Source organism: Neodiprion virginianus, chromosome 3, assembly GCF_021901495.1.
Source record: "Neodiprion virginianus isolate iyNeoVirg1 chromosome 3, iyNeoVirg1.1, whole genome shotgun sequence".
NCBI lineage: Eukaryota > Metazoa > Arthropoda > Insecta > Hymenoptera > Diprionidae > Neodiprion > Neodiprion virginianus.
Window position 1 is genome coordinate 32812026 of NC_060879.1, and position 10095 is coordinate 32822120.

Here is a 10095-nt window from a genome sequence, read left to right on the forward strand (position 1 = left end):
AAAAGAGCATCAGCAAATTGAAGGCCAGCAGTCGGAGTGTCTAATCGGTTAGGTATAAGGAATGATTATTAATTACCGTGAAAATCCATTGTTTGATGTCTGCGCGTTAGCTGATTTCCGTTTTTGGTTTTTCCTGGATTTTCCCTGACCGCAAAAGGTCTCGAATAGAAAACCATTCTTGCGATATTGTATGGAAAAAAAGTATAGACATGCCCATTTCGACATATGTAAATGTGAATGCTACTTTTATGGAAATAAATTCAATGTCATCAATTCTACTGCAATCCATTGTGCGTGAAATTATCCACGCCACATCGAGAATTTTTTCTTCGTAGTCATAGACTGTTGTAAAATGTCACTGAAATAAAAAAGGTATCGAACCAAACTACTAATTTTTTCGACTTCCAGTTTATTGGTTCGAACAATTTCTCACTCAAAGCAACCACTTTTTAGTTGAAACAAAAATACTGATGCATTGATTTGAATGCCTACATTCTTTCGAGCTTATTGTATTTCAAACGAGGACTTATTTATTTCATAGGATTAAACAAAAAATTTCGGAACAACCTCGCTTGAATCAACAAACCTCATTTTATTCGTGAAGGAATAGTACTTTAACCACTGAAAACATCGGTTGAAACGTACCAAGAGAATAGAAACAATAATCCCACGCTTGCTGAAATAGTAACGTTATTGCCAAATCGTATATTTGGCTTAATGTGATGTTTGTCCGATATAATCAATTGTAACTATAGCCATAGGTATGTGTAAGATGTTAAAAGAAGAATTTTTTTTCACGATAAAAGTTTTGATATTCATTTACGAAGATTATTTTCTTCATCAGATTATATAGCTACTTCGAAGAAAACAAATTCCGTCCAAGTAAATGAGGATATGTGTGAGTGGAATCAAGAAAGAGTTCTTGAGCTGCTAGATGTATCGCATTTAATTCAAGTTATCGACTAATACAATGAAATATAACTTTTTTCAGTTTTAAACAATCACGTGTAGTTGAAAATTGCAAATATACACTTGAAGTTGATTTCAAGAACTATCGAAACCATTGTATACGCGCTTGCAACAAATGAATCATTGTTTCTGCAATATGAACATCATTTCACTGAAATAAAATTCTTGTTGAATCGATAGACTTCTGATTCTTAGATGCGCATCTCTCACGTTTTTCAACCAAAATGATAACTCATTCGAAATAGTACCAATTTCGGTCACTAGACGGCAGGCTTTCACGCTTGAAACGAAGCTTCAAAGATGTTTATCCTCGAATCTTTCGTTTTACGCAAATCTAGATTCGTACAAGTTTGCTAGCTATATATCATGCGATATGAAGATATATGGTTTTGATCCAACCATATTATCAAAAGACTATTTCGGATTGACGCTACTACACTTGTTTGGTGGCTGACAACAGCATATCGTATTGAAAAAAAAATAAAAAAAAGTATGTAACCCAGAAAATTTACACTGCATGTGTATATCCTATGGAAAAAAATTACCGACACATTTTCTTTAAAGTGTTCACTAATTTTGAGCCAAATATATTGAATAATGTCAAAGTTATTCTATTTTGAAAACGTTTAAATCATTTTAATTTTATATCGCTGAATATTTCACAGTAAATTTATTATCCATTTGACTATCAGTAATACATATCTATATGAGCACGAAAAAAGCGGTACCACTTTTGTTTTATGACACATAATATGTGGGCATCTCGAAGCAAACATATTTAAACTATAGCGATGTGATTGTGTTTTTTTATTTGAGGCTTTTCTCAGCTCGTTGAATCCTAACATGAAATCAGAGTTCAAAATTTCAAATAACGAATCGAATGTGGTAAACCAAAATCCGAAAAAATATTTCATGTGCAATGAAATAGTATTTCTCACTATATTAATTTTTTTGAAAGTAAAATATGTTCAACGTTATTCGTTATTTTTTATTTAATGTTGCTGTGAACTCTCAGTTCATTATTTAGAAAAATCCTTTCTTGGAGATTTATTATATTTTGTTTTGAACCCACGTTATAAGTTCCAAGCCCCTTAAGTTTTCAGCAGTGGTGGTCAGTTATACGGTACGTTCTTCGAAATATTAAAGGGCATTGAGAAAAAAAATTGACAGTTGTTTTCCTCGCCAATCTCTCGTAGCTACTTTTATCGACGTACCTGGTCACAACAGTAAGAGGTGACCAAAAAATCTATACAAGAAATTCTCCATTTCTTAATTCATATTAATATAAAAATAATGATTTGGCCTTATCATAAAAATTTGTGAAAAATATTGGCGCATAAAATACAAACTTTGATAATGGACAAAATTTCTGTTAAACAATAAAGACGATGAAAATGGTATTTCTCTATCTTAGTCATAGTTGAATTTTTTATTACGGTGAATCGTTCTTTTGAAACTCGTAGAGAAAACCGCGAAAGCTTTGTACAGTCGTTACATTCGTTCCAGATGCGCCATTTTAGAGATAAATCTTATTGCAGAATTCCGGTGTTCTAAATTCCTGGCCCGGTATGTCTAGACGATAAGCCATCCCACTAAAAATCTGACCAGCAGTTCTAGGCAACTCACGAAACCTCTTCAATCCGAGTAAATTTCACAAGGATCAACGGCTATAGGAGGTAAAAACGTCACCGGCTTCACACAAGAAATCCCAGTAAGTTAATATTTTTTTATTCAAATACATTTTATTCCATGTTCATTTTATCTCACGTAGACACCACGCTCACCAGTTCCGCTGTGGTTTCATACGATCGTCGACTCTTCCAGATTCAAATGTGGTATGTTTTTATCTCAGCAGCTCAACTACGTCCATGTACTTAATTTTTATGTTAAAATGCATCGTGGCCGCTGGTGAACTGGACGATAGATAAGGAATCGGTTGGACCACAGTTGCCATATCCGAAGGGAACTACGTGAATCATACCAGTGGGTAAGAAGACGTTTGGTTCTCGCCAGTTACTTGAATTATACTCATTCTCGCGGTTCCATCTTCTGCTTATGATTCCTTACACCGTATAGTTAGTCATATTTGGTTGATAATGTAATCGGTTTCTCGATCTGACAGCGCGTCAATTATCAAGATCCGGACGTACGGAGTTCTGTCTGAGTATGCATGCAGCTTAATTCGCGCACGTCAAAAGCGGATAACTTTATTTTTTGCACATTTAGTTTTTATAATATATAAAATTAGAGACTTTTTTTCCGAGGCTATTACAACCGAAGATTACAATATTACTGTGAGAAATGGTGGAGAGCGACTACGCGAAACCCGCGTTTATTGTATGATCGATCTATTTGAAATAAGTTCTCTTCAATTTCCTAATGCAACATGCGCCTTGTGACAGAGTTGCAAGGCTCATCTTGCGCATACGTGTAAATTCGCGTGGTCCTTATTTATACTACGTACACGTATAAAACGGCTAGTGTGGGCAACGAATTAGCGCATTCGTTATACTTCTAGATTTATTTAACACTGCAAGTGTATATTTATATAATTCCGGGTTACGCAAGAGCGTAGAAAAAACGCGAAAGAAAGTAGCATTGCTCTCTTGCATTAACCGCAGTCTCCGTATCGGTATGCATGTGCTTTGCTACACACGTAAAGCTCGGTTTGAATGCTGTGCCTACTCGCGCCTACATGTTCACGCCGTTATAAGCGTGCCGGCTGCTCGGCTACAGACCCCTGCTTACGCGTATAACCGGGGATCGAGCCACGAGTGACTGATTAACTAGCGCTTTCCTCGCGACTCATGATCCAGGCTTCACGCGTTGCTCGCGCGTATTTTTTCCTTCAATTTTGCACGATATATTGTATTAGGAATAAGTCGGCGTGCGCGAATTATTGTACCTGCAGTCAAGGTACAATATTATAAAGTTTATACACGCCGCTCGGTTATCTTCCTCCCGTGCTTCTATACCATCTGTTTCTCTCCCTCTTTCTCTTTCTTTTTCCTCGTCTTTATCCCTTTTCCTCCTTCCTCCTTCACACTCTCCACGGAGGGAGTCAAACCGCGGGTAATATAGAGGCTGGGGATTGAGAGATACGGCTTGAGGAGACGCAGGGAGGCAGAGAGAGGTAATTCCCTGCTGGAAGTCTCGCAGAGGTTTCCCACCTTGTACGGTTTCCCTTCTCCCAACGTTCATCCGTCCGTCCGTCAGTCCGTCAGACTCGGGGGATGATGCGTCCGGTCTATCACCGCAGGGAAGCATCTCTACGATGCGATCCTCGAAATTTAAAAAGAGATCAAACGATTATGAAGCGTACAAATTTTGGGATGAAATAAAATCCCAACTATCCCACTAACGATATGGTACAGAATTTCATCTCACGTTCGTCGCATTTTCGTCTTATACGTGTATAATAGCGCAACAACATAGCCGTGCAAACTTTAGTACAATCGAACTTGTCTCATTTCTTATTGCGGGCGGTTATATGCCCTTCCCACATATAAGCATGGAGCAATCGGTACGCGGTTTTTTTAACCAGCGCGTACCATCATCATTCTTTTAGATCAAAAGAAAATGACTCGCGTAGAATATTTTATCGTGTGATGATTTACAATAGTTGCGGCAGTTTAGTATCTACCGTTTGACGTTTGTCCGTTTAAATTTCCTTACATAGTTCGTGGATTGAGAAAAAAAATACAGTCCATTTTACAGTAAATTGTTGTATTATGTATGTACATTCACTGAATGAGCAGATGAAGTTTCTCAAACGGTCAAATTTTCACATAATCTTTGAGGTTCGGTAACGCAACGTTTATTTTGATCTCTTCGTTCACTTCTTTTTTAAATGTTGAGAAAAAAATTATTAATTTCGACCAGTCCGTACAAATATCTAATCTATCACGGATCACGGGAACAAGGAATGAAAGTTTTCAAGGTGAATTAAAGAGCTGACACGGAAATAATTGGATTTAGCGTTAACTGAGGCCTCAGAGATTAGCCGTTAGCGGTGCTGTTAGAAAAATTGTTGAACATCGGTAACTCCGCTCTTGCGAATTGAGGGTTATTAGCTGAAGGGAAGCCGGAATATCCGGAATTCGCAGGATGTGAGAGAATCCTCGGAACGTGTATCTAACCTCGAAGAAACACGTGGATTGAATATTGTCATTTACGCAACCGCAGCTTCGCACGCCAGTACATCGCGGTTTTTTTGTTTCACTTCCTTTCAAATCGAACGCAATTCGCGTCACCGGACGTATAACAGCCCGAGGAAAAGAACTGTCGATTGTGCACTCACAATCAGACTTTCATTCGAAGAACCCAGCAGGCAACTCCTACTCCCCTCGGCACATGGTATCCGCGGAAAAACTCTCGCCAACTTCGCCGCTTCGTTACGTCAAGGATCCGTAGATCCTAATCCCTATCGTGGGTATAAAATCCTGTATATACGTGCAGATACTGCAGTTGGAAGCTTTAACGTGTCTAAAACAGTGAGTAAATGGCCTGCGATTTTATACCTGAGGAGCTCACTGTCTTGATCGATTCCCCTCAACTTCGCAGCGATCTCTCTTCCTTTATTTATTTGCACAAAGGACGGTAAGCGCTTCTGCAACGATACACCCGCAACTTTATTTCCAACGACGTTCCCGCCCTGCAGCGCAGCGGCAATATATACACCGTGCAGGGTGCAGGAGACCGTTTGCATTGTTTTAAATTAAGTCTCCCTTCCCATTATTATACGCGACGGGTGATGCGATCACCTCGTGAGCCGAGCTATATGTATACCTTCCCGCTCAGATCACTCCGAGTATTCTTCTTCCTCCACCTCCTCCTCCGCCTCCACCGTCAACCTCCTTAGACTTCAGAGGATGCACAGTCTACCGATCTCGTCATCTGATTATACCGAACCGCCGTCCCGTCGCCCCAGCACTCCCTACCTGAGCCACGGATACACGGACAGGCGGTATTCACTCGGGGAAATGACGCACGAGGTCACGTGGAACTTTCAATTTGAGATTAGAAATTGGCGACTCCATTATCGCCGCTATTGAATCGTCTTGTTTCGAAAATTTAGAAACTATCCGATCGGTCTTCCGACAGGATTCGGCTATTCCATAACGTAGCGCAAATGGGAATGAATAGATGCAACATCGGTATCGATAAACCGTGTAGCAGCTCTACTCGACCGTTAAAGTAAGACACCTGATCTATGAACCGTGTCCGTTTACCTTAAGGGACAGGGGTCCCCTCCCCCATATACTTGCCTGCAGTCCTGTCTGCAAATTTGTCTCTGGCATGCACCCAGGTACAAGGTACACATCAGAGACCTGAAAGTTTCCTCCCAACGACGAGACAATCGGTAAGCTCACATATAAACGCATGTGAGTAATACTTCTATCTATACTTGATATCTCTTGTAAGCTAAATTGCTGGTTTTATTTCACTCTAACGTAATTCTGTGACCACAAATTGAGGGATGGGTAATTTTCGGAAGGTTGAAGAAATAGTGTCGGCCGTATATTTGTTTGCGGTTATTTTTCTTCGGTTCTTCTTCAAAAATTCGATCAAGGGGGTGCCCTAGTCGATTTCGACGTTGTCAAGTTTAAAATTCGCGTCTCCAACGTCACGGTGTAAGCTGCAGCGTGCGGAAGGATACCTCGCGAGGAGATCAATGACACGTACGACAACGAGAAAATTTCGGATGCGAGTTGACGCGAAGCGGACAAGCGTGGATAAATTGTAAAATAAAAAAAAAATAAAATAAATATAACAATTGGTACGCCAGCTGGTCCGAAATATATTTCGTTTAAATACCCGAAAGGCGAAATGTATTTTACAGGTGCTTTTTCGGACGTTGCAGCGTCACGTGACTTTCCAGGCTACAGGTTATACCGATACGTACAATGTGAATCCAAGGGTGGGTGGGAGGAGAATCGATGCCGCGACAAAACGAATCGCCAAGGGTAATTTTCGACAAAATTATGTACCAACGAGTCCTGTGATGCCTGCGTCGGGGTAAAGCGAATGTTTAGCAGGTGGTCGGGTACCCCACCCCGTTGCAACCAACTATCCTCCTACTGTACGTATACGTATACGGTGTATGCTGCCCCGAATAACCCGGACCACTGTAACATATGCAGGCGATGCGTCCGGCAACGACCGCAGGTGATACAGTCATACGGAGAGAGAACGGAACGCACGAAACGCGTGAACGCCGTGCTCCGGAGGAGGAGGAGGAGGAGGAGGGTGCTGCTGGTGCTTCGTGTAAGCCGCCGCATGGACATACGGCAGGACGGCGCCACGGACGTGCGGAGCTGCGGCCGCGAGGGGACAACGGACCGACAAAGATAGCTAGAGCACTTCCGGGCAGAAGGGGAGAACTTTCGTATCTGTTGCTGCCAGCGGCGCGAGTCACGGCCGAGCGCGCTCACTTCCTCTGTTCTCTCCTGCGGGTCTCTCCCGCCTCTCCCGCCTCTCCCGTCTCTGCTAGGCTGGTCTCCACGATTGGTCTCGCGGTCTTCCCCAGCGTGTGCCTCGTGTGCACCCTGCAGGTATGCCGTGCGTGTATATCTCCCGGAGGAGACGCGACGGCTAAGGTTTTGGTTACCGGCGATCCATGGCAGCATGCGGGAAGAGCCCAAATAAAAGACGACATTTTCGACTCTAGGGCCGCAGCAGCGACATTGGTACCTCGGCTTCGTGCAGACCTAGACCCCTTCGTGCGGCAGTCTCTGGCTTTGTTCTATACGAAATACGAAATGATTAAACATCGTCGGAGCTGTATCATATTGTGAAGACGAAGAGGGAGAGAAAGATGGGGAATTATTATTTCGTTTATTTTTTTTTTTTTTTCTTCTCATTCTCTCGCTTTAATTCTATTCACCGCGACTATAATGGAGATGTCCGATAAGTCGTTACACGTTTACAGACTGATGTGAGGCATACGGACGCTAATTAAGCAGCGTATAAGCTTCTAGGTGGTGATTAACAGTGATCTTGGCCTGATAGTTTTCAAACTTTCCAATATTTCAACGTATTGTGATTGGAGTATTTGATAAAAATTGTAATACCCGAGAACGCAGTTTCCGAGAAAACTTGAGGATAGAATGTGACGGTGCACGGCTACATCGAAAGGCGTGTGATTGTTATGTGCTGTATTGTTGGCTGTGTATAGTATGGTACACCTATAGGTGGTTGGGAAAACTGCCCGTTGGCTAGATTACGTAAAGATGAATGTGAAATTTAATGGAATTGTATATTCTATTTGCCAAGCAGAACGCGTTCAATTAGTCTCGCTGGGTTCGGGAGCATCGCCAACGGACCCATTTATGTTTACCCACCCGTTACTTGGCCGATGACGATAAAAGAGGTCCCTCGGTAGATCGGATATTAATCGAAAATTTCGTCACTCCGCGTCCGTCCGAGAGAAAAGCCTGTATCCGATTATCGGAGTTTGGCGTACATCTTTACGCTCCTTACACATTCTCTCCTGTTTTTGTCGTACGGCAAGATCGAACCACCGGAAACCTCCGTCTTCCTTATATATATAATATATATATATACATATATAGATGTACATATCTTAACCTTAAACCAAAACACGGATATGAGATAACGCTGATGAAAATAAATTGCTACACGGTATCTTGAGACTTGTTTTTTAGTCTACAAACAAGTTGGCGTATTTGATAAGAAACATGTATAATACTGAAATTTCTTTCAGCCTCCCGGAAGTCGAGGGTCTGAGTGGTCACTACGGTCAGAAGTGGACTTCCGGTGGAACCTGCGGAAGCAACTCGGCTTAAGCTTGCAAGAAAAATAAGGTGAAAAATGCATTCAAGAAGGTGAACCAGCGCTCGCTTGATTTAGGATCTGAAATAAAGCGAGACCATCTTGGTTAGCGCTGGAGATGAGAAGACAATGTAGTATTGTAGTAGCAGCAGTAGCAGTAGTAGCAGTAGTGGCAGTAGTGGTAGTAGGACAGTGCAGCCGAGACTAGTCGCGTTCGATGGATGCGTAATCCAATTGATCGCCGAGTCGTTGATCCTCGCCAAGGTTGATCGCTCGTCCCGTGCTCCAAGCGACTTTCCGCAAGGATACACGAGGTGTAGAAACACCGGTTCGAGCCGAAGTCGGTAAGTTTCAGTCAGCTGCCAGGATGTCTCCCCCATCTTTGGGAACAGAGGCACCCATGTGAGACACCTTCACCTCCGCAGCGTATGCCCACCGCGTCTCTGACGACGAGCGTCTCCCTTCCTCTCCGCAGTATATAAATTTCTCCGTTCCTCTCTCGCTTCACGGACCTTTTCCTTCTCTCCGTTCCTCTCTCGCTCGCTCCAGTGCTCAGGTATAGCGGTGGTGGACCCTCTTCCGCACGCATAAAGCAACCGATGGTGGCTGGTCGCCGCTCAGCCTTACTCTGTAATCAGTAAAGTCACTTAGGTTAGCCGGCCGGCCAGCGCACCCATTTCCTCTGAACGTTGCCCGTTTATCTGGCGTGTCCGTCCGCCCGTTCCCGTCTTCGAGTGCCGGTACCGCTGAGCCCCGAATCCCCGTTTCCCCGTTTCCCCGTTTCCTCGTTTCCTCGTCAACGGCCGCCACGCCGATTTCCGATTTCTATGGGGTGGTGGAGGCTTCCGGATGAGGGGCAGTCGCGAGGAGAACCGCACCGTGACGTCAGAGTCGAGCCAGGTGTCGAGAGTTAGAATTCACATCATCGCTGCATCGTCAGTCTTCTTCCAGCATTAACGAACCGCACGTATCACCGTCCGCATTTCTCTGGGATTTTTTCGATCGGAGCAATCGGACACGTGCGCCACGAATACACGCGATGCTCGATCCGCGTAAGACGACACCTCGCGATTCTAATGTTTCCAGGAAGTTGAGACGGAGATATATATACCGTACACAGGTATACAACAGAAAGCACAGCGCTGTTTAACGAAAGCCCAGCGTCACCGTCCGGCTTGTTACTCTTATCTCCACTTCGCAGCTTCGGCACGACGCTGACCGATCTCACGATAGATCGGCGAATATCCGAGATCGCGTTCGACTCCGCGCCCCGATCGCCTGGTAGACGAACCGAAGTCTCGGGTCCTTTGTCACCGCAAACGTCCCGCAAAG